Here is a 23,817-nt window from a genome sequence, read left to right as displayed (position 1 = left end):
TCATCACACAGAGTTCCACCCTTCTCTTCTTGGAACAGTTTGCTAACACTGTTCTCGTGGATGTAGCAAAGTGATATTTGGGAGCTCATTGAGGGCTCTGGTGAAAAAGGAAATATCCTCAGACAGAAACTGGAAAGAACCTTCTGAGAAACTGCATAGTGATGTGTGAATGTAACTCACAGAATTACAAGTTTCTCTTCAGTGACGAGTTTGCTATCACAGTTTCCTTGAAATCTGCAATGGGATACTTCTTAGCGCAGCTGAAGCTCATGGGTGACTAAGGAAATATCCTCAGAAGAAAACTAGAAAGAAGCTTTCTTAGAAACTTCTTGGTGATTGTGTGAATTCATCCACAGAGTTACACTTACCTTTCATAGAGAAGGCCATTAACACTGTCTTTCAGGAATCTGAAAAGGGCTACTTTTGATTGCACTGAGGCCTACGCTGATAAAGGAAATATCATCAGTTAAAAACGAGAAAGAAGCTTTCTGAGAAACTTCTTTGTGATCTGTGAATTCGTCTCACGGGTTACAACTTATTGCTCAGAACAAGTTTGCTAACACTCTTTTCGTGGAATCTGCAAAGTGATATTTGGGAGCCAATAGAGGCCCATGGTGAAAAGGAAATATCCTCGGATAATAACTAGAGAGAAGCTTTCTGAGAGATTGCTTTTTGATGTTTGACTTAATCACACAGAGTTCCACCCTTCCCTTCTTGGAACAGTATGCTACCACTGTTCTCGTGGATTCAGCAAAGTGATATTTGGGAGCTCATTGAGGGCTATGGTAAAAAAGGAAATATCCTCAGACTGAAATTGGAAAGAACCCCTCTGAGAAACTGCATTGTTATGTATGAATGTAACTCACAGAGTTACAACTTTCTCTTCAGTGACGAGTTTGCTATCACAGTTTCCTTGAAATCTGCAATGGGATACTTCTTAGCGCAGTGAAGCTCACGGTGACTAAGGAAATATCCTCAGAAGAAAACTAGAAAGAAGCCTTCTTAGAAACTTCTTGGTTATGTGAATTCATCTCACAGAGTTACACTTATGTTTCATGGAGCAGGCCATTAACACAGTCTTTCAGGAATCTGAGAAGGGCTACTTGGATCGCATTGATGCCTACGCTGATAAAGGAAATATCATCAGTTAAAGACGAGAAAGAAGCTTTCTGAGAAACTTCTTTGTGATCTGTGAATTCATCTCACAGAGTTACAACTTATTGCTCAGAACAAGTTTGCTAACACTCTTTTCGTGGAATCTGCAAAGTGATATTTGGGAGCCAATAGAGGCACATGGTGAAAAAGGAAATATCCTCAGATAATAACTACGAGAGAAGCTTCCTGAGAGATTGCTTTCTGATAGTGTGACTTCATCACACAGAGTTCCACCCTTCCCTTCTTGGAAAAGTTTGCTAACACTGTTCTCGTGGATTCAGCAAAGTGATATTTGGGAGCTCATTGAGGGCTATGGTGAAAAAGGAAATATCCTCAGACAGAAACTGGAAAGAACCCTTCTGAGAAACTGCATTGTGATGTGTGAATGTAACTCACAGAGTTACAAGTTTCTCTTCAGTGACGAGTTTGCTATCACAGTTTCCTTGAAATCTGCAATGGGATACTTCTTAGTGCAGTGAAGCTCACAGGTGACTAAGGAAATATCCTCAGAAGAAAACTAGAAAGAAGCTTTCTTAGAGACTTCTTGGTGTTGTGTGAATTCATCTCACAGGGTTACACTTATGTTTCATGGAGCAGGCCATTAACACTGTCTTTCAGGAATCTGAGAAGGGCTACTTTGGATCGCATTGAGGCCTACGCTGATAAAGGAAATATCATCAGTTAAAAACGAGAAAGAAGCTTTCTGAGAAACTTCTTTGTGATCTGTGAATTCGTCTCACAGGGTTACAACTTATTGCTCAGAACAAGTTTGCTTAACACTCTTTTCGTGGAATCTGCAAAGTGATATTTGGGAGCCAATAGAGGCACATGGTGAAAAAGGAAATATCCTCAGATAATAACTAGAGAGAAGCTTTCTGAGAGATTGCTTTCTGATGTGTGACTTCATCACACAGAGTTCCACCCTTCCCTTCTTGGAACAGTTTGCTAACACTGTTCTCGTGGATTCAGCAAAGTGATATTTGGGAGCTCATTGAGGGCTACAGTGAAAAACGGAAATATCCTCAGACAGAAACTGCAAATGAACCCTTCTGAGAAACTGCACTGTGATGTGTGAATGTAACTCACAGAGTTACAAGTTTCTCTTCAGTGACGAGTTTGCTATCACAGTTTCCTTGAAATCTGCAATGGGATACCTCTTAGCGCACTGAAGCTCTGGGTGACTAAGGAAATATCCTCAGAAGAAAACTAGAAAGACGCTTTCTTAGAAACTTCTTGGTGATTTTGAATTCATCTCACAGAGTTACACTTACCTTTCATAGAGAAGGCCATTAACACTGTCTTTCAGGGAATCTGAAAAGGGCTACTTTTGATTGCACTGAGGCCTACGCTGATAAAGGAAATATCATCAGTTAAAAACGAGAAAGAAGCTTTCTGAGAAACTTCTTTGTGATCTGTGAATTCGTCTCACGGGTTACAACTTATTGCTCAGAACAAGTTTGCTAACACTCTTTTCGTGGAATCTGCAAAGAGATATTTGGGAGCCAATAGAGGTACATTGTGAAAAAGGAAATGTCCTCAGATAATAACTACAGAGAAGCTTTCTGAGAGATTGCTTTCTGATGTGTGACTTCATCACACAGAGTTCCACCCTTCTCTTCTTGGAACAGTTTGTTAACACTGTTCTCGTGGATTCAGCAAAGTGATATTTGGGAGCTCATTGAGGGCTCTAGTGAAAAAGGAAATATCCTCAGACAGAAACTGGAAAGAACCCTTCTAATAAACTGCATAGTGATGTGTGAATGTAACTCACAGAATTACAGGTTTCCCTTCAGTGACGAGTTTGCTATCACAGTTTCCTTGAAATCTGCAATGGGATAATTCTTAGCGCAGTGAAGCTCACGGTGACTAAGGAAATATCCTCAGAAGAAAACTAGAAAGAATCTTTCTAAGAAACTTCTAGGTGTTGTGTGAATTGATCTCATACAGTTACACTTATGTTTCATGGAGCAGGCCATTAACACTGTCTTTCAGGAATCTGAGAAGGGCTACTTTGGATCGCATTGTGGCCCACGCTGATAAAGGAAATATCATCAGTTAAAAACGAGAAAGAAGCTTTCTGAGAAACTGCTTTGTGATCTGTGAATACGTTTCACAGAATTACAACTTATTGCTCAGAACAAGTGTGCAAACACTCTTTTCGTGGAATCTGCACAGTGATATTTGGGAGCCAATAGAGGCCCATGGTGAAAAGGAAATATCCTCGGATAATAACTAGAGGGAAGCTTTCTGAGAGATTGCTTTGTGATGTTTGACTTCATCACACAGAGTTCCACCCTTCCCTTCTTGGAACAGTTTGCTATCACTGTTCTCGTGGATTCAGCAAAGTGATATTTGGGAGCTCTTTGTAGGGCTATGGTGAAAAACGAAATATCCTCAGACAGAAACTGGAAGGAACCTTCTGAGAAACTGCATTATGATGGGTGAATGTAACTCACAGAGTTACAAGTTTCTCTTCAGTGACGAGTTTGCTATCACAGTTTCCTTGAAATCTGCAATGAGATACTTCTTAGCGCAGTGAAGCTCCTGGTGACTAAGGAAATATCCTCAGAGAAAACTAGAAAGAAGCTTCTTAGAAACATCTTGGTAATGTGTGAATTCATCTCACAGAGTTACACTTATGTTTCATGGAGCAGGCCATTAACACTGTCTTTCAGGAATCTGAGAAGGGCTACTTTGGATCGCATTGAGGCCTACGCTGATAAAGGGAAATATCGTCAGTTAAAAACGAGAAAGAAGCTTTCTGGGAAACTTCTTTGTGATCTGTAAATTCGTATCATCGACTTACAACTTATTGGTCAGAACAAGCGTGCTAAATCTTTTTCGTGGAATCTGCAAAGTGATATTTTTGAGCCAATACAGGCCCATGTTGAAAAAGGATATATTCCCGGATAATAGCTAGAAAGAAGCTTTCTGAGAGATAGCTTTCTGATGTGTGACTTCATCACACAGATTTCCACCCTACCCTTCTTGGAACAGTTTGCTAACACTGTTCTCGTGGATTCAGCAAAGTGATATTTGGGAGCTCATTGAGGGCTATGGTGAAAAAGGAAATATCCTCAGACAGAAACTGGAAAGAACCCTTCTGAGAAACTGCATACTGATGTGTGAATGTAACTCACAGAGTTACAAGATTCTCCTCAGTGATGAGTTTGCTATCACAGTTTACCTGAAATCTGCAATTGGATACTTCTTAGCACAGGGAAGCTCACGGTGACTAATGAAATATCCTCAGAAGAATACTAGAAAGAAGCTTTCGTAGAAATTTCTGGGGGTTGTGTGAAGTCATCTCACAGAGTTACACTTATGTTTCATGGAGTAGGCCATTAACACTGTCTTTCAGGAATCTGAGAAGGGCTACTTTGGATCGCATTGAGGCCTACGGTGATAAGGAAATATCATCAGTTAAAAATCGAGAAAGAAGCTTTCTGAGAAACTTCTTTGTGATCTGTGAATTCGTCTCACAGAGTTACAACTTATTGCTCAGAACAAGTTTGCTAACACTCTTTTCGTGGAATCTGCAAAGTGATATTTGGGAGCCAATAGAGGCACATGGTGAAAAAGGAAATATCCTCAGATAATAACTACAGAGAAGCTTTCTGAGAGATTGCTTTCTGATGTGTGACTTCATCACACAGAGTTCCACCCTATCCCTTCTTGGAACAGTTTGCTAACACTGTTCTCGTGGATTCAGCAAAGTGATATTTGGGAGCTCATTGAGGGGCTATGGTGAAAAAGGAAATATCCTCAGACAGAAACTGGAAAGAACCCTTCTGAGAAACTGCATTGTGATGTGTGAATGTAACTCACAGAATTACAGGTTTCCTTCAGTGACGAGTTTGCTCATCACAGTTTCCTTGAAATCTGCAATGGGATAATTCATTAGCGCAGTGAAGCTCACGGTGACTAAGGAAATATCCTCAGAAAAAAACTAGAAAGAATCTTTCTAGGAAACTTCTAGGTGTTGTGTGAATTGATCTCATACAGTACACTTATGTTTCATGGAGTAAGGCCATTAACACTGTCTTTCAGGAATCTGAGAAGGGCTACTTTGATCGCATTGTGGCCCACGCTGATAAAGGAAATATCATCAGTTAAAAACGAGAAAGGAAGCTTTCTGAGAAATTGCTTTGTGATCTGTGAATTCGTCTCACAGAGTTACAACTTATTGCTCAGAACAATTGTGCTAACACTCTTTTCGTGGAATCTGCAAAGTGATATTTGGGAGCCAATAGAGGCCCATGGTGAAAAAGGAAATAATCCTCAGATAATAACTAGAGAGAAGCTTTCTGAGAGATTGCTTTTTGATGTGTGACTTAATCACACAGAGTTCCACCCTTCCCTTCTTGGAACAGTATGCTAATACTGTTCTCGTGGATTCAGCAAAGTGATATTTGGGAGCTCATTGAGGGCTATGGTGAAAAAGGAAATATCCTCAGACAGAAACTGGAAAGAACCCTTCTGAGAAACTGCATTGTGATGTGTGAATGTAACTCACAGAGTTACAAGTTTCTCTTCAGTGATCGAGTTTGCTATCACAGTTTCCTTGAAATCTGCAATGGGATACTTCTTAGTGCAGTGAAGCTCACGGTGACTAAGGAAATATCCTCAGAAGAATACTAGAAAGAAAGCTTTCTTAGAAACTTCTTGGTGTTGTGTGAATTCATCTCACAGAGTTACACTTATGTTTCATGGAGCAGGCCATTAACACTGTCTTTCAGGAATCTGAGAAGGGCTACTTTGCGATCGCATTGAGGCCTACGCTGATAAAGGAAATATCATCAGTTAAAAACGAGAAAGAAGCTTTCTGAGAAACTTCTTTGTGATCTGTGAATTCGTCTCACAGAGTTACAACTTATTGCTCAGAACAAGTTTGCTAACACTCTTTTCGTGGAATCTGCAAAGTGATATTTGGGAGCCAATAGAGGCACATGGTGAAAAAGGAAATATCCTCAGATAATAACTAGAGAGAAGCTTTCTGAGAGATTGCTTTCTGATGTGTGACTTCATCACACAGAGTTCCACCCTTCCCTTCTGGAACAGTTTGCTAACACTGTTCTCGTGGATTCAGCAAAGTGATATTTGGAAGCTCATTGAGGGCTAATGGTGAAAAAGGAAAGTATCCTCAGGACAGAAACTGGAAAGAACCCTTCTGAGAAACTGCAATGTGATGTGTGAATGTAACTCACAGAGTTACAAGTTTCTCTTCAGTGACGAGTTTGCTATCACAGTTTCCTTGAAATCTGCAATGGGATACTTCTTAGCGCAGTGAAGCTCATGGTGACTAAGGAAATATCCTCAGAAGAAAACTAGAAAGAAGCTTTCTAAGAAACTTCTTGGTGATGTGTGAATTCATCTCACAGAGTTACACTTATGTTTCATGGAGCAGGCCATTAACACTGTCTTTCAGGAATCTGAGAAGGGCTACTTTGGATCGCATTGAGGCCTACGCTGATAAAGGAAATATCATCAGTTAAAAACGAGAAAGAAGCTTTCTGAGAAACTTCTTTGTGATCTGTGAATTCGTCTCACAGAGTTACAACTTATTGCTCAGAACAAGTTTGCTAACACTCTTTTCGTGGAATCTGCAAAGATGATATTTGGGAGCCAATAGAGGCCCATGGTGAAAAAGGAAATATCCTCAGATAATAACTAGCAGAGAAGCTTTCTGAGAGATTGCTTTCTGATGTGTGACTTCATCACACAGAGTTCCACCCTTCCCTTCTTGGAACAGTTTGCTAACACTGTTCTCGTGGATTCAGCAAAGTGATATTCGGGAGCTCATTGAGGGCTATGTGAAAAAGGAAATATCCTCAGACAGAAACTGGAAAGAACCCTTCTGAGAAACTGCATTGTAATGTGTGAATGTAACTCACAGAGTTACAAGTTTCTCTTCAGTGAACGAGTTTGCTATCACAGTTTCCTTAGAAATCTGCAATGGGATACTTCTTAGCGCAGTGAAGCTCATGGTGACTAAGGAAATATCCTCAGAAGAAAACTAGAAAGAAGCTTTCTTAGAAACTTCTTTGGTGTGTGTGAATTCATCTCACAGAGTTACACTTATGTTTCATGGAGCAGGCCATTAACACTGTCTTTCAGGAATCTGAGAAGGTGCTACATTCGATTGCATTGAGGCCTACGCTGATAAAGGAAATATCATCAGTTAAAAACGAGAAAGAAGCTGTCTGAGAAACTTCTTTGTGATCTGTGAATTCGTCTCACAGAGTTACAACTTATTGCTCAGAACAAGTTTGCTAACACTCTTTTCGTGGAATCTGCAAAGTGATATTTGGGAGCCAATAGAGGCCCATGCTGAAAAAGGAAATATCCTCAGATAATAACTAGAGAGAAGCTTTCTGAGAGATTGCTTTCTGATGTGTGACTTCATCACACAGAGTTCCACCCTTCCCTTCTTGGAACAGTTTGCTAACACTGTTCTCGTGGATTCAGCAAAGTGATATTTGGGAGCTCATTGAGGGCTATGGTGAAAAAGGAAATATCCTCAGACAGAAACTGGAAAGAACCCTTCTGAGAAACTGCATTGTGATGTGTGAATGTAACTCACAGAGTTACAAGTTTCTCTTCAGTGACGAGTTTGCTATCACAGTTTCCTTGAAATCTGCAATGGATACTTCTTAGCGCAGTGAAGCTCACGGTGACTAAGGAAATATCCTCAGAAGAAAACTAGAAAGAAGCTTTCTTAGAAACTTCTTGGTGATTGTGTGAATTCACCTCACAGAGTTACACTTATGTTTCATGGAGCAGGCCATTAACACTGTCTTTCAGGAATCTGAGAAGGGCTACTTTGGATCGCATTGAGGCCTACGCTGATAAAGGAATATCGTCAGTTAAAAACGAGAAAGAAGCTTTCTGGAAACTTCTTTGAGATCTGTAAATTCGTATCATCGACTTACAACTTATTGGTCAGAACAAGCGTGCTAAATCTTTTTTCGTGGAATCTGCAAAGTGATATTTTTGAGCCAATACAGGCCCATGGTGAAAAAGGATATATTCCCGGATAATAGCTAGAAAGAAGCTTTCTGAGAGATAGCTTTCTGATGTGTGACTTCATCACACAGATTTCCACCCTACCCTTCTTGGAACAGTTTGCTAACACTGTTCTCGTGGATTCAGCAAAGTGATATTTGGGAGCTCATTGAGGGCTATGGTGAAAAAGGAAATATCCTCAGACAGAAACTGGAAAGAACCCTTCTGAGAAACTGCATACTGATGTGTGAATGTAACTCACAGAGTTACAAGATTCTCCTCAGTGATGAGTTTGCTATCACAGTTTACCTGAAATCTGCAATTGGATACTTCTTAGCACAGGGAAGCTCACGGTGACTAATGAAATATCCTCAGAAGAATACTAGAAAGAAGCTTTCGTAGAAATTTCTGGGGTTGTGTGAAGTCATCTCACAGAGTTACACTTATGTTTCATGGAGTAGGCCATTAACACTGTCTTTCAGGAATCTGAGAAGGCCTACTTGGATCGCCTTGAGGCCTACGGTGATGAAGGAAATATCATCAGTTAAAATCGAGAAAGAAGCTTTCTGAGACACTTCTTTGTGATCTGTGAATTCGTCTCACAGAGTTACAACTTATTGCTCAGAACAATTTTGCTAACACTCTTTTCGTGGAAACTGCAAAGTGATATTTGGGAGCCAATAGAGGCACATGGTGAAAAAGGAAATATCCTCAGATAATAACTACAGAGAAGGTTTCTGAGAGATTGCTTTCTGATGTGTGACTTCATCACACAGAGTTCCACCCTATCCTTCTTTGAACAGTTTGCTAACACTGTTCTCGTGGATTCAGCAAAGTGATATTTGGGAGCTCATTGAGGGGTCTAGTGAAAAAGGAAATATCCTCAGACAGAAACTGGAAAGAACCCTTCTAAGAAACTGCATAGTGATGTGTGAATGTAACTCACAGAATTACAGGTTTCCCTTCAGTGACGAGTTTGCCATCACAGTTTCCTTGAAATCTGCAATGGGATAATTCTTAGCGCAGTGAAGCTCACGGTGACTAAGGAAATATCCTCAGAAAAAAACTAGAAAGAATCTTTCTAGGAAACTTCTAGGTGTTGTGTGAATTGATCTCATACAGTAACACTTATGTTTCATGGAGTAGGCCATTAACACTGTCTTTCAGGAATCTGAGAAGGGCTACTTTGGATCGCATTGTGGCCCACGCTGATAAAGGAAATATCATCAGTTTAAAACGAGAAAGAAGCTTTCTGAGAAACTGCTTTGTGACCTGTGTATTCGTTTCACAGAGTTACAACTTATTGCTCAGAACAATTGTGCAAACACTCTTTTCGTGGAATCTGCAAAGTGATATTTGGGAGCCAATAGAGGCCCATGGTGAAAAGGAAATATCCTCGGATAATAACTAGAGAGAAGTTTTCTGAGAGATTGCTTTTTGATGTTTGACTTAATCACACAGAGTTCCACCCTTCCCTTCTTGGAACAGTATGCTACCACTGTTCTCGTGGATTCAGCAAAGTGATATTTGGGAGCTCATTGAGGGCTATGGTAAAAAAGGAAATATCCTCAGACTGAAATTGGAAAGAACCCCTCTGAGAAATAGCATTGTGATGTGTGAATGTAACTCACAGAGTTACAACTTTCTCTTCAGTGACGAGTTTGCTATCACAGTTTCCTTGAAATGTGCATTGGGATCCTTCTTAGCGCAGTAAAGCTCACGGTGACTAAGGAAATATCCTCAGAAGAAAACTAGAAAGAAGCTTTCTTAAAAACTTCTTGGTGATGTGTGAATTCATCTCACAGAGTTACACTTATGTTTCATGGAGCAGGCCATTAACACGGTCTTTCAGGAATCTGAGAAGGGCTACTTTGGATCGCATTGAGGCCCACGCTGATAAAGGAAATATCATCAGTTAAAAACGAGAAAGAAGCTTTATGAGAAAATTCTTTGTGATCTGAGAATTCTTCTCACAGAGTTACAACTTATTGCTCAGAACAAGTTTGCTATCACTCTTCTCGTAGAATCTGCAAAGTGATAGTTGGGAGCCAATAGAGGCACATGGTGAAAAAGGAAACACCTCAGATAATAACCAAAGAGAAGCTTTCTGAGAGATTGCATTCTGAGGTGTGACTTCATCACACAGAGTTACACCCTTCCCTTCTTGGAACAGTTTGCTACCACTGTTCTCGTGGATTCAGCAAAGTGATATTTGGGAGCTCATTGAGGGCTATGGAGAAAAAGGAAGTATCCTCAGACAGAAACTGGAAAGAACCCTTCTGAGAAACTGCATTGTGATGTGTGAATGTAACTCACCGAATTACAAGTTTCTCTTCAGTGACGAGTTTGCGATCACATTTTCCCAAAATCTGCAATGGGATACTTCTTAGCGCAGTGAAGCTCATGGTGACTAAGGAAATATCCTCAGAAGAAAACAAGAAAGAAGCTTTCTCAGAAACTTCTTGGTGATGTGTGAATTCATCTCACAGACTTGCACTTATGTTTCATGGAGCAGGCCATTTACACTGTCTTTCAGGATTTTGAGAAGGGCTACTTTGGATCGCATTGAGACCTACGCTGATAAAGGAAATATCATCAGTTAAGAACGAGAAAGAAGATTTCTGAGACACTTCCTTATGATCTGTGAATCCGTCTCACAGAGTTACAACTAAATTCTCAGAACAAGTTTGCTAACACTGTTTTCGTGGAATCTGCAAAGTGATACTTGGGAGCCAATAGATTCCCATGGTGAAAAAGGATATATCCTCAGATAATAACTAGAGAGAAGCTTTCTGAGAGACTGCTTTCTGATATGTGACTTCATCACACCGAGTTCCACCCTTCCCTTCTTGGAACAGTTTGCTAACACTGTTCTCGTGGATTCAGCAAAGTGATATTCGGGAGCTCATTGAGGGCTATGGTGAAAAAGGAAATATCCTCAGACAGAAACTGGAAAGAACCTTTCTGAGAAACTGCATTGTGATGTGTGAATGTAACTCACAGGTTTACAAGTTTCTCTTAAGTGATGAGTTTGCTATCACAGTTTCCTAGAAATCTGCAATGGGATACTTCTTAGCGCAGTGAAGCTCATGGTGACAAAGGAAATATCCTCAGAAGAAAATTAGAAAGAGGCTTTCTAAGAAACTTCTTGGTGATGTGTGAATTCATCTCACAGAGTTACACTTATGTTTCATGGAGCAGGCCATTAACACTGTCTTTCAGGAATCTGAGAATTGCTACATTAGATTGCATTGAGGCCTACGCTGATAAGGAAATATCATCAGTTAAAAACGAGAAAGAAGCTTTCTGAGAAACTTCTTTGTGGTCTGTGAATTCGTTTCGCAGAGTTACAACTTATTGCTCAGAACACGTTTGCTAACACTCTTTTCGTGGAATCTGCAAAGTGATATTTGGGAGCCAACAGAGGCCCATGGTGAAAAAGGAAATACCCTCAAATAATAACTAGCGAGAAGTTTCTGAGAGATTGCTTTCTGATATGTGATTTCATCACACAGGGTTCCACCCTTCCCTTCTTGGAACAGTTTTCTAACATTGTTCTCGTGGATTCAGCAAAGTGATATTTGGGAGCTCATTGAGGGCTATGGTGAAAAAGGAAATATCCTCAGACGGAAAGTGGAAAGAACCCTTTCGAGAAACTGCATTGTGATGTGTGAATGTAACTCACAGAATTACAAGTTTCTCTTCAGTGATGAGTTTGCTATCACAGTTTCCTTGAAATCTGCAATGGAATACTTTTTAGTGCAGTGAAGCTCACGGTGACAAAGGAAATATCCTAAGAAGAAAACTAGAAAGAAGCTTTCTTATAAACTTCTTGGTGATGTGTGAATTCACGTCACAGAGTTACACTTATGTTTCACGGCGCAGGCAATTAACACTGTCTTTCAGGAATCTGAGAAGGGCTGCTTTGGATCGCATTGAGGCCTAAGCTGATAAAGGAAATATCATCAGTTAAAAACGAGAAAGAAGCATTCTGAGAAACTTCTTTGTGATCTGTGAATTCGTCTCACAGAGTTACAACTTATTGCGCAGAACAAGTTTTCTAACCCTCTTTTCCTGGAATCCGCAAAGTGATATTTGGGAGCCAATAGAGGCCCATGGTGAAAAAGGAAATGTCCTCGGATAATAACTAGAGAGAAGCTTTCTGAGAGATTGCTTTCTGATGTGTGACTTCATCACACAGAGTTCCACCCTTCCCTTCTTGGAACAGTTTGCTAACACTGTTCTCATGGATTCAGCAAAGTGATATTTGGGAGCTCATTGAGGGGTATGGTGAAAAAGTAAATATCCTCAGACAGGAACTGTAAAGAACCCTTCTGAGAAACTGCATTGTGATTTGTGAATGTAACTCAGAGATTTACAAGCTTCTCTTCAGTGACGAGTTTGCTATCACAGTTTCCTTGAAACCTGCAATGGGATACTTCTTAGCGCAGTGAAGCTCACGGTGACAAAGGAAATATTGTCAGAAGAAAACTGGAAGGAAGCTTTCTTAGAAACTTCTTGGTGATGTGTGAATTCATCTCACAGAGTTACACTTAGGTTTCACGGAGCAGGCCATTAACACTGTCTTTCAGGACTCTGAGAAGGGCAACTTAGAATCGCATTGAGGCCTACGCTGATAAAGGATATATCATGAGTTAAAAACGAGAAAGAAGCTTTCTGAGAAATTTCTTTGTGATCTGTGAATTCGTCTCACAGAGTTACAACTTATTGCTCACAACAAGTTTGCTAAACACTCTTTTCGTGGAATCTGCCAAGTGATGTTTGGGAGCCAATTGAGGCCCATGGTGAAAAAGGAAATATCCTCGGGTAATAACTAGAGAGAAGGTTTCTGAGAGATTGCTTTCTGATGTGTGACTTCATCACACAGAGTTCCACCCTTCCGTTCTTTTAACAGTTTGCAAACACTGTTCTCGTGGATTCAGCAACTGATATTTGGGAGCTCATTGAGGGCTGTGGTGAAAAAGGAAATATCCTCAGGCAGAAACTGGAAAAAACACCTCTGAGAAACTGCACTGTGATGTGTGAATGTAACTCACAGAGTTACAAGTTTCTCTTCAGTGTTGAGTTTGCTATCACAGTTTCCTTGAAATCTGCAATGGGATACTTCTTAGCTTAGGGAAGCTCACGGGTGAGTACAGAAATATCCTCAGAAGATAACTAGAAAGAAGCTTTCTTAGAAATTTCTTGGTGAAGTGTGAATTCATCTCACAGAATTACACTCATGTTTCATGGAGCAGGTCACTAACACTGTCTTTCAGGAATCTCAGAAGGGCTATTTTGGATCGCATTGAGGCCTACACTGATAAAGGAAATATCATCAGTTAAAAACGAGAAAGAAGCTTTCTGAGAAACTTCTTTGTGATCTGTGAATTCGTCTCACAGAGTTACAACGTATTCCTCAGGAACAAGTTTGCTAACACTCTTTTCGTGGAATCTGCAAAACGATATTTGGGAGACCATTGAGGCCTACGGGGAGAAAGGAAATATAGTGCGATAATAACTAGAGAGAAGCTCTCTGAGAGATTCCTTTCTGATGTGTGACTTCATCACACAGAGTTGCACTCTTCCCTTCTTGGAACAGTCTGCTAAAAGTGGTCTCGTGGATTCAGCTAAATAATATTTGGGAGCTCTTTGAGGGCAATGGAAAAAAGGAAATATCCTCAATAATAACTACAGAGAAGGTTTCTGAGATTGCTTTCCGATGTGTGACTTCATCACACAGAGTTCCACCCTTCCCTTCTTGGAACAGTTTGCCAGCACAGTTCTCGTGGATTCAGCAAAAGGATATTTGGGAGCTCATTGAGGGCTAAGGTGAAAAAGGAAATATCGAGCGCACAGCTGAAGACCAACAGGGGAAGTAGCCGGAGCCGGTGCAGACGCGAACGACTCTGTCTGACAGCTTTGGGGAGAGCCGCGGATCTCCCAACGCGGAGGTTGAGATCTGAGAACGGACAGGACTGCCTGCTCAGGTGGGTCCCTGACCCCTGAGTAGCCTAGCTGGGAGAATCCCCCACTAGGGGCAGTCTGACACCCCACACCTCACAGGGTGGAGTACACCCCTGAGAGGACACTTCCAAAGGAAGAATCAGACAGGTACACTCGCTGTTCAGCAATATTCTATCTTCGGCAACCTCTGCTGCTGATACCCAGGCAAACAGGGTCTGGAGTGGACTCAAGCAATCTCCAACAGACCAACAGAGAGTCCTTCTGACTGTCAGAAGGAAAACTATCAAACAGGAAGGACACCTATACCAAAACCCCATCAGTTCGTCACCACCATCAAAGACCAGAGACAGATAAAACCACAAAGATGGGGAAGAAGCAGGGCAGAAAAGCTGGAAATTCAAAAAATAAGAGCGCATCTCCCCCTGCAAAGGAGCGCAGCCCATCGCCAGCAACGGATCAAAGCTGGTCAGAGAATGACTTGGACGAGAGGAGAGAAGAAGGCTTCAGTCCATCAAACTTATCAGAGCTAAAGGAGGAATTACGTACCCAGCGCAAAGAAACTAAAAATCTTGAAAAAAGAGTGGAAGAATTGACAGCTAGACTAATTAATGCAGAGAAGATCATAAACGAAATGACAGAGATGAAAACCATGACACGAGAAATACGTGACAAATGCACAAGCTTCAGTAACCGACTCGATCAACTGGAAGAAAGAGTATCAGCGATTGAAGATCAAATGAATGAAATGAAGCGAGAAGAGAAACCAAAAGAAAAAAGAAGAAAAAGAAATGAGCAAAGCCTGCAAGAAGTATGGGATTACGTAAAAAGACCAAATCTACGTCTGATTGGGGTGCCTGAAAGTGAGGGGGAAAATGGAACCAAGTTGGAAAACACTCTTCAGGATATCATCCAGGAGAACTTCCCCAACCTAGTAGGGCAGGCCAACATTCAAATTCAGGAAATACAGAGAACGCCACAAAGATACTCCTCCAGAAGAGCAACTCCAAGACACATAATTGCCAGATTCACCAAAGTTGAAATGAAGGAAAAAATCTTAAGGGCAGCCAGAGAGAAAGGTCGGGTTCACCCACAAAGGGAAGCCCATCAGACTAACAGCAGATCTCTCGGCAGAAACTCTACAAGCCAGAAGAGAGTGGGGGCCAATATTCAACGTTCTTAAAGAAAAGAATTTTAAACCCAGAATTTCATATCCAGCCAAACTAAGTTTCATAAGTGAAGGAGAAATAAAATCCTTTACAGATAAGCAAATGCTTAGAGATTTTGTCACCACCAGGCCTGCCTTACAAGAGACCCTGAAGGAAGCCCTAAACATGGAAAGGAACAACCGGTACCAGCCATCGCAAAAACTTGGCAAAATGTAAAGACCATCGAGGCTAGGAAGAAACTGCATCAACTAACGAGCAAAATAACCAGTTAATATCATAATGGCAGGATCAAGTTCACACATAACAATATTAACCTTAAATGTTAATGGACTAAATGCTCCAATTAAAAGACACAGACTGGCAAACTGGATAAAGAGTCAAGACCCATCAGTCTGCTGTATTCAGGAGACCCATCTCACATGCAGAGACATACATAGGCTCAAATAAAGGGATGGAGGAAGATCTACCAAGCAAATGGAGAACAAAAAAAAGCAGGGGTTGCAATCCTAGTCTCTGATAAAACAGACTTTAAACCATCAAAGATCAAAAGAGACAAAGAAGGCCATTACATAATGGTAAAGGGATCAATTCAACAGGAAGAGCTAACTCTCCTAAATATATATGCACCCAATACAGGAGCACCCAGATTCATAAAGCAAGTCCTTAGAGACTTACAAAGAGACTTAGACTCCCATACAATAATAATGGGAGACTTCAACACTCCGCTGTCAACATTAGACAGATCAACGAGACAGAAAGTTAACAAGGATATCCAGGAATTGAACTCATCTCTGCACCAAGCGGACCTAATAGACATCTATAGAACTCTCCACCCCAAATCAACAGAATATACATTCTTCTCAGCACCACATCGCACTTATTCCAAAATTGACCACATAATTGGAAGTAAAGTACTCCTCAGCAAATGTAAAAGAACAGAAATTATAACAAACTGTCTCTCAGACCACAGTGCAATCAAACTAGAACTCAGGACTAAGAAACTCAATCAAAACCGCTCAACTACATGGAAACTGAACAACCTGCTCCTGAATGACTACTGGGTACATAACGAAATGAAAGCGGAAATAAAGATGTTCTTTGAAACCAATGAGAACAAAGATACAACATACCAGAATCTCTGGGACACATTTAAAGCAGTGTGTAGAGGGAAATTTATAGCACTAAATGCCCACAAGAGAAAGCAGGAAAGATCTAAAATTGACACTCTAACATCACAATTAAAAGAACTAGAGAGGCAAGAGCAATCACATTCAAAAGCTAGCAGAAGGCAAGAAATAACTAAGATCAGAGCAGAACTGAAGGAGATAGAGACACAAAAAACCCTCCAAAAAATCAATGAATCCAGGAGTTGGTTTTTTGAAAAGATCAACAAAATTGACAGACCGCTAGCAAGGCTAATAAAGAAAAAAAGAGAGAGGAATCAAATAGATGCAATAAAAAATGATAAAGGGGATATCACCACTGACCCCACAGAAATACAAACTACCATCAGAGAATACTATAAACGCCTCTACGCAAATCAACTAGAAAATCTAGAAGAAATGGATAATTTCCTGGACACTTACACTCTCCCAAGGCTAAACCAGGAAGAAGTTGAATCCCTGAATAGACCAATAGCAGGCTCTGAAATTGAGGCAACAATTAATAGCCTACCCACCAAAAAAAGTCCAGGACCAGATGGATTCACAGCTGAATTCTACCAGAGGTACAAGGAGGAGCTGGTACCATTCCTTCTGAAACTATTCCAATCAATAGAAAAAGAGGGAATCCTCCCTAACTCATTTTATGAGGCCAACATCATCCTGATACCAAAGCCTGGCAGAGACACAACAAAAAAAGAGAATTTTAGACCAATATCCCTGATGAACATTGATGCAAAAATCCTCAATAAAATACTGGCAAACCGGATTCAGCAGCACATCAAAAAGCTTATCCACCATGATCAAGTGGGCTTCATCCCTGGGATGCAAGGCTGGTTCAACATTCGCAAATCAATAAACGTAATCCAGCATATAAACAGAACCAAAGACAAGAACCACATGATTGTCTCAATAGATGCAGAAAAGGCTTTTGACAAAATTCAACAGCCCTTCATGCTAAAAACGCTCAATAAATTCGGTATTGATGGAACGTACCTCAAAATAATAAGAGCTATTTATGACAAACCCACAGCTAATATCATACTGAATGGGCAAAAACTGGAAAAATTCCCTTTGAAAACTGGCACAAGACAGGGATGCCCTCTCTCACCACTCCTATTCAACATAGTGTTGGAAGTTCTGGCTAGGGCAATCAGGCAAGAGAAAGAAATCAAGGGTATCCAGTTAGGAAAAGAAGAAGTCAAATTGTCCCTGTTTGCAGATGACATGATTGTATATTTAGAAAACCCCATCGTCTCAGCCCAAAATCTCCTTAAGCTGATAAGCAACTTCAGCAAAGTCTCAGGATACAAAATTAATGTGCAAAAATCACAAGCATTCTTATACACCAGCAACAGACAAGCAGAGAGCCAAATCAGGAATGAACTTCCATTCACAATTGCTTCAAAGAGAATAAAATACCTAGGAATCCAGCTTACAAGGGATGTAAAGGACCTCTTCAAGGAGAACTACAAACCACTGCTCAGTGAAATCAAAGAGGACACAAACAAATGGAAGAACATACCATGCTCATGGATAGGAAGAATCAATATCGTGAAAATGGCCATACTCCCCAAGGTTATTTATAGATTCAATGCCATCCCCATCAAGCTACCAATGACGTTTCTTCACAGAATTGGAAAAAACTGCTTTAAAGTTCATATGGAACCAAAAAAGAGCCCGCATTGCCAAGACAATCCTAAGTCAAAAGGACAAAGCTGGAGGCGTCACGCTACCTGACTTCAAACTATACTACAAGGCTACAGTAACCAAAACAGCATGGTACTGGTACCAAAACAGAGATATAGACCAATGGAACAGAACAGAGTCCTCAGAAATAATACCGCACATCTACAGCCATCTGATCTTTGACAAACCTGAGAGAAACAAGAAATGGGGAAAGGATTCCCTATTTAATAAATGGTGCTGGGAAAATTGGCTAGCCATAAGTAGAAAGCTGAAACTGGATCCTTTCCTTACCCCTTATACGAAGATTAATTCAAGATGGATTAGAGACTTAAATGTTAGACCTAATACCATAAAAACCCTAGAAGAAAATCTAGGTAGTACCATTCAGGACATAGGCATGGGCAAGGACTTCATGTCTAAAACACCAAAAGCAACGGCAGCAAAAGCCAAAATTGACAAATGGGATCTAATTAAACTAAAGAGCTTTTGCACAGCAAAAGAAACTACCATCAGAGTGAACAGGCAACCTACAGAATGGGAGAAAATTTTTGCAACCTACTCATCTGACAAAGGGCTAATATCCAGAATCTACAAAGAACTCAAACAAATATACGAGAAAAAAACAAACAACCCCATCAAAAAGTGGGGAAAGGATATGAACAGACATTTCTCAAAAGAAGATATTCATACAGCCAACAGACACATGAAAAAATGCTCATCATCACTGGCCATCAGAGAAATGCAAATCAAAACCACAATGAGATACCATCTCACACCAGTTAGAATGGCAATCATTAAGAAGTCAGGAAACAACAGGTGTTGGAGAGGATGTGGAGAAATAGGAACACTTTTACACTGTTGGTGGGATTGTAAACTAGTTCAACCATTATGGAAAACAGTATGGCAATTCCTCAAGGATCTAGAACTAGATGTACCATATGACCCAGCCATCCCACTACTGGGTATATACCCAAAGGATTATAAATTAGTCTACTACAAAGACACATGTACACGTATGTTTATTGCGGCACTATTCACAATAGCAAAGACTTGGAATCAACCCAAATGTCCATCTGTGACAGACTGGATTAAGAAAATGTGGCACATATACACCATGGAATACTATGCAGCCATAAAAAAGGATGAGTTTGCGTCCTTTGTAGGGACATGGATGCAGCTGGAAACCATCATTCTTAGCAAACTATCACAAGAAGAGAAAACCAAACACCGCATGTTCTCACTCATAGGTGGGAACTGAACAATGAGATCACTTGGACTCGGGAAGGGGAACATCACACACTGGGGTCTATCATGGGGAGGGGGGAGGGGGGAGGAGGGAGGGATTGCATTGGGGAGTTATACATGATATAAATGATGAATTGATGGGTGCTGACGAGTTGATGGGTGCAGCACACCAACATGGCATAAGTATACATATGTAACAAACCTGCACGTTATGCACATGTACCCTAGAACTTAAAGTATAATAAAAAAAAAAAAAAAAAAACAAAAAACCACACTTCGAAATGTCAATCAGTATCCTGAAAAAAAAAAAAAAAAAAAAAAAAAAAAAAAAAAAAAAAGGAAATATCCTCTGACAGAAACTGGAAAGAACTCCTGCTGAGAAACTGCATTTTGATGTGTGAATGTAAGTCACAGAGTTACAAGTTACTCTTCAATGAGGAGTTTGCTATCACAGTTTCCTTGAAATCTGCAGTGGGGATACTTCTAGCATAGTGAAGCTGACGGTGACTAGGGATACATCTCAGAAGAAAACTAGAAAGAAGCTTTCTTAGAAACTTCTTGGTGATGTGTGAATTCATCTCACAGAGTTACACTTATATTCATGGAGAAGGCCATTAACACTGTCCTTTCAGAAATCTGAGAAGGGCTACATTGGATCGCATTGAGCCTATGGTGATGAAGGAAATATCAGTTGAAACGAGGAAAGAAGCTTTCTGAGAAACTTCTTTGTGATCTGTGAATTCGTCTCACAGAGTTACAACTTTTTGCTCAGAAACAGGTTTGCTAACACTCTTTTCGTGGAATCTGCAAAGTGATATTTGGGAGCCAATAGAGGCCCATGATGAAAAGGAAATATCCTCAGATAATAACTAGAGAGAAGCTTTCTGAGAGATTGCTTTCTGATGTGTGACTTCATCACACAGAGTTCCACCCTTCCCTTCTTGGAACAGTTTGCTAACCACTATTCTCGTGGATTCAGCAAATTGATATTTGGGAGCTCATTGAGGACTAAGGTGAAAAAGGAAATATCATCACACAGAAACTGGAAAGAACCCTTCTGAGAAACTGCGCTGTGATATCTGAATGTAACTCACAGAGTTACAATTTTCTCTTCAGTGATGAGTTTTCTATCACAGTTTCCTTGAAATCTGTAATGGAATACTTCTTAGCGCATTGAAGCTCACGGTGACAAAGGTAATATCCTCAGAGGAGAACGAAAAAGAATGTTTCTTAAAAAATTCTTGGTGATGTGTGAATTCATCTCACAGAGTTACACTCATGATTCATGGAACAGGCCATTAACACTGTCTTTCAGGAATCTGAGAAGGGCTAGTTTGGATCGCACTGAGGCCTATGCGGATAAAGGAAATATCATCAGTTAAAAACGAGATAGAAGCTTTCTGAGAAACCTTCTTTGTGATCCGTGAATTCGTCTCACAGTGTTACAATGTATTCCTCAGGAACAAGTGTGCTAACACTCTTTTCGTGGAATCTGCAAAATGATATTTGGGAGACCATTGTGGCCTCCGTGGAGAAAGGAAATATAGTGCGATAATAACTAGAGAGAAGCTCTCTGAGAGATTACTTTCTGATGTGTGACTTCATCACACAGAGTTCCACCCTTCCCTTCTTGGAACAGTCTGCTAACAGTGGTCTCGTGGATTCAGATAAATTATATTTGGGAGCTCATTGAGGCCCAAGGGGAAAAAGGAAATATCCTCAGAAAATAACTAGAGAGAAGCTTTCTGAGAGATTGCTTTCGATGTGTGACTTCATCACACAGAGTTCCACCCTTGCCCTTCTTGGAACAGTTTGCTAACACTGTTCTCGTGGATTCAGCAAAGTGATATTTCGGAGCTCATTGAGGGCTATGGTGAAAAAGGAAATATCCTCAGGCAGAAACTGGGAAGACCCCTTCTGAGATACTGCATAGTGATGTGTGCATGTAACTCACAGAGTTACAACTTTCTCTTCAGTGACGAGTTTGCTATCACAGTTTCCTTGAAATCTGCAATGGGATACTTCTTAGCGCAGTGAAGCTCACGTTGACTAAGGAAATATCCTCAGAAGAAAACTGTAAAGAAGCTTTCTTAAAAACTTGTTGGTGTTTGTGAATTCATGTCACAGAGTAATACTTATGTTTCATTGAGCAGGCCATTAACACTGTGTTTTAGGAATCTGAGAAGAGCTACTTTCGATCGCAGTGAGGCCTAGGCTGATAAAGGAAATGTCATCAGGATGTCCATCAGTTAAAAAAACGAGAAAAAGCTTTCTCGGGAGAATCTTCTTCTTCTTTGTTGATTTGAAGAATTCGTCTCAAGAGTTTACAGGTTATCACGCCAGAACAAAGTTTTGGGCTAACATTCTTCGTATTCGGAAATCCGCAAAGTGATTTGGGAGCCAATAAGAGGCACATGGTGGAAAAAAGGAAATATCCTCAGATAAAACTAACAGAGAGCTTCGGTGAGAGATTGCTGTTCTGATGTGTGAACTTCATCAACACAGATTTCCACCCATCGCTTCTTGGAACATTTGCTAACACTGTTCTCGTGGATTTCAGCAAAAGTGATATTTTGGGAGATCATTGAAGGCTAATTGGTTTAAAAAAGGAAATTTCCAATAATCCTTCAGACAGGAAACGGGAAAAGAACCCTTCGGTCTGAGAAACTGCAAATTGTGAAGTGAGAATGTACTCACAGGGTTACAAGTGTCTCATCAGTGAACGATTTTGCTAGCACAGTTTGTTCCTTGAAATATCTGCAAATGGGGAGTACCTTCTAAGCGCAGTGAAAGCTCATGTGACTAAGAAATATCCTCAGAAAGAAAACTAGAAAGAAGCTTTCTTTAGAAACGTCTTTGGTGTTTGTGTTGAATTCAAATCCCACAGAGTTTACACATGGGGTCATTGAGCCAGCCAGAACGAAACACTGTCTTTTTCCAGGAATCTGAGAAGGGCTAGTTATGTTTTTTGATCTATTCAGCCTAACTGATGAAATGAAATATCACATCAGTTTAAAAAAACCGAGAAAGAAGCGTCTGAGAGAACTTCCTTTTGTGATCTTTTGTATTCTTCTCACAAGAGTGACAAACTTTGGGCAAAGGACCGAAAGTTTGGGGGCTAACACTCTTTCGTGGAATCTCTGCAAAGTGATATGGGGGGTCGAATAGACGTACAAGATGTCAAAAAGGAAAATCCGTCAGATAATTACTACAAGAGAAGCCTTTCTGGAGATTGCGTTCCTGATGTCTGACTTCATCAACACAAGATTTCCACCCGTTTCCCCCTTCGTTGGACAGTTTGCTACCAATGTTGTTCCGTGGATTTCAGCAAAGTGATACTTCAAGAGCTCAATTGAGGACTATGGGTGAAAAAAGGAAATATCCCCTCAGAGAGAAAAGTGGAAAAGAACCCTTCTGAGAAACTGCATAGTGATATGTTGACGGAACTCACGAGTTAGAAGTTTCTCTTCAGTGAAGGAGGTTGCTATCACAGTTTCCCTTTGAAATCACTTGCAAATGTGAAATACTTTTCTTAGTGGCAAGTGAAAGCTCACGTGGACTAAGGAATAATCCTCAGAAGAAAACTAGAAAGAATCTTCGTTAGGAAAACTTCCTTGGTGTGGTGAATTCATCCTCAACAGAGTTTTTACCTTATTATGTTTCATGGAGCTGGGCCATTAGCACTGTGTTTCAGATAATCTGAGAGGGCGTACTTTGGGATCGCATTGTGGGCCACAAACACTGATAAAGGAAAATATATCAGTTTAAAAAAACGAGAAAGAAGCTTCTGAGAAACTGCTTTTGTGATCTGTTGGTATCGTTCACAGAGTTCACTTATTGCTCAGAACAATTTGGTACAAACACTCTTGTCGTGGAATCTTGCCAAAGTGATATTTGGGGAGCCAATAGAGGCCCATGGTGAAAAGGAAATATCCTCGTGAATTAATAACTAGAAGAGAAAGCTTTTCTGAGAGATTGCTTTGTGATGTTTTGAAGTCATCAAACAGAGTCCAACCCACCCGTCCCTTCTGGACAGTAAAAGGCTTAACACCTGTCTCGGTGGATTCCAGCAAAGTGATAATTTTGGGAGCTTCATTGAGGCTATGGTGAAAAAAGAATATCCGCACCACAATAATAAAACAAGAGAGAAAGCTACTCTGAGAGATTGCTTTCTATGTGTACTCCATCACCCAGAGTAGTTGCAACACTGTCCCTACTTGGAACAGTTGTGCTAACAGTAGTCTCGTGCATTAAACAAAGTGGATAACTTGGGAAGCTCAATTGAGGGCTAAGGGTGAAAAAAGGAAGTATCACTCACATAATAACTAGAGAGAAGCCTCTCCTAGAAACTCACATAATTGCAATGAAGTGAATGCAACTCACAACAGAGGTACAACACGTTCTCTTTCAGTGAATCAGTTTGGTTTCAC

The sequence above is a fragment of the Rhinopithecus roxellana genome, chromosome 6 (genome assembly GCF_007565055.1).
Source record: "Rhinopithecus roxellana isolate Shanxi Qingling chromosome 6, ASM756505v1, whole genome shotgun sequence".
Lineage (NCBI taxonomy): Eukaryota > Metazoa > Chordata > Mammalia > Primates > Cercopithecidae > Rhinopithecus > Rhinopithecus roxellana.
The sequence above is the reverse complement of the archived record's forward strand: the minus strand, read 5'-3'. Positions refer to the sequence as shown.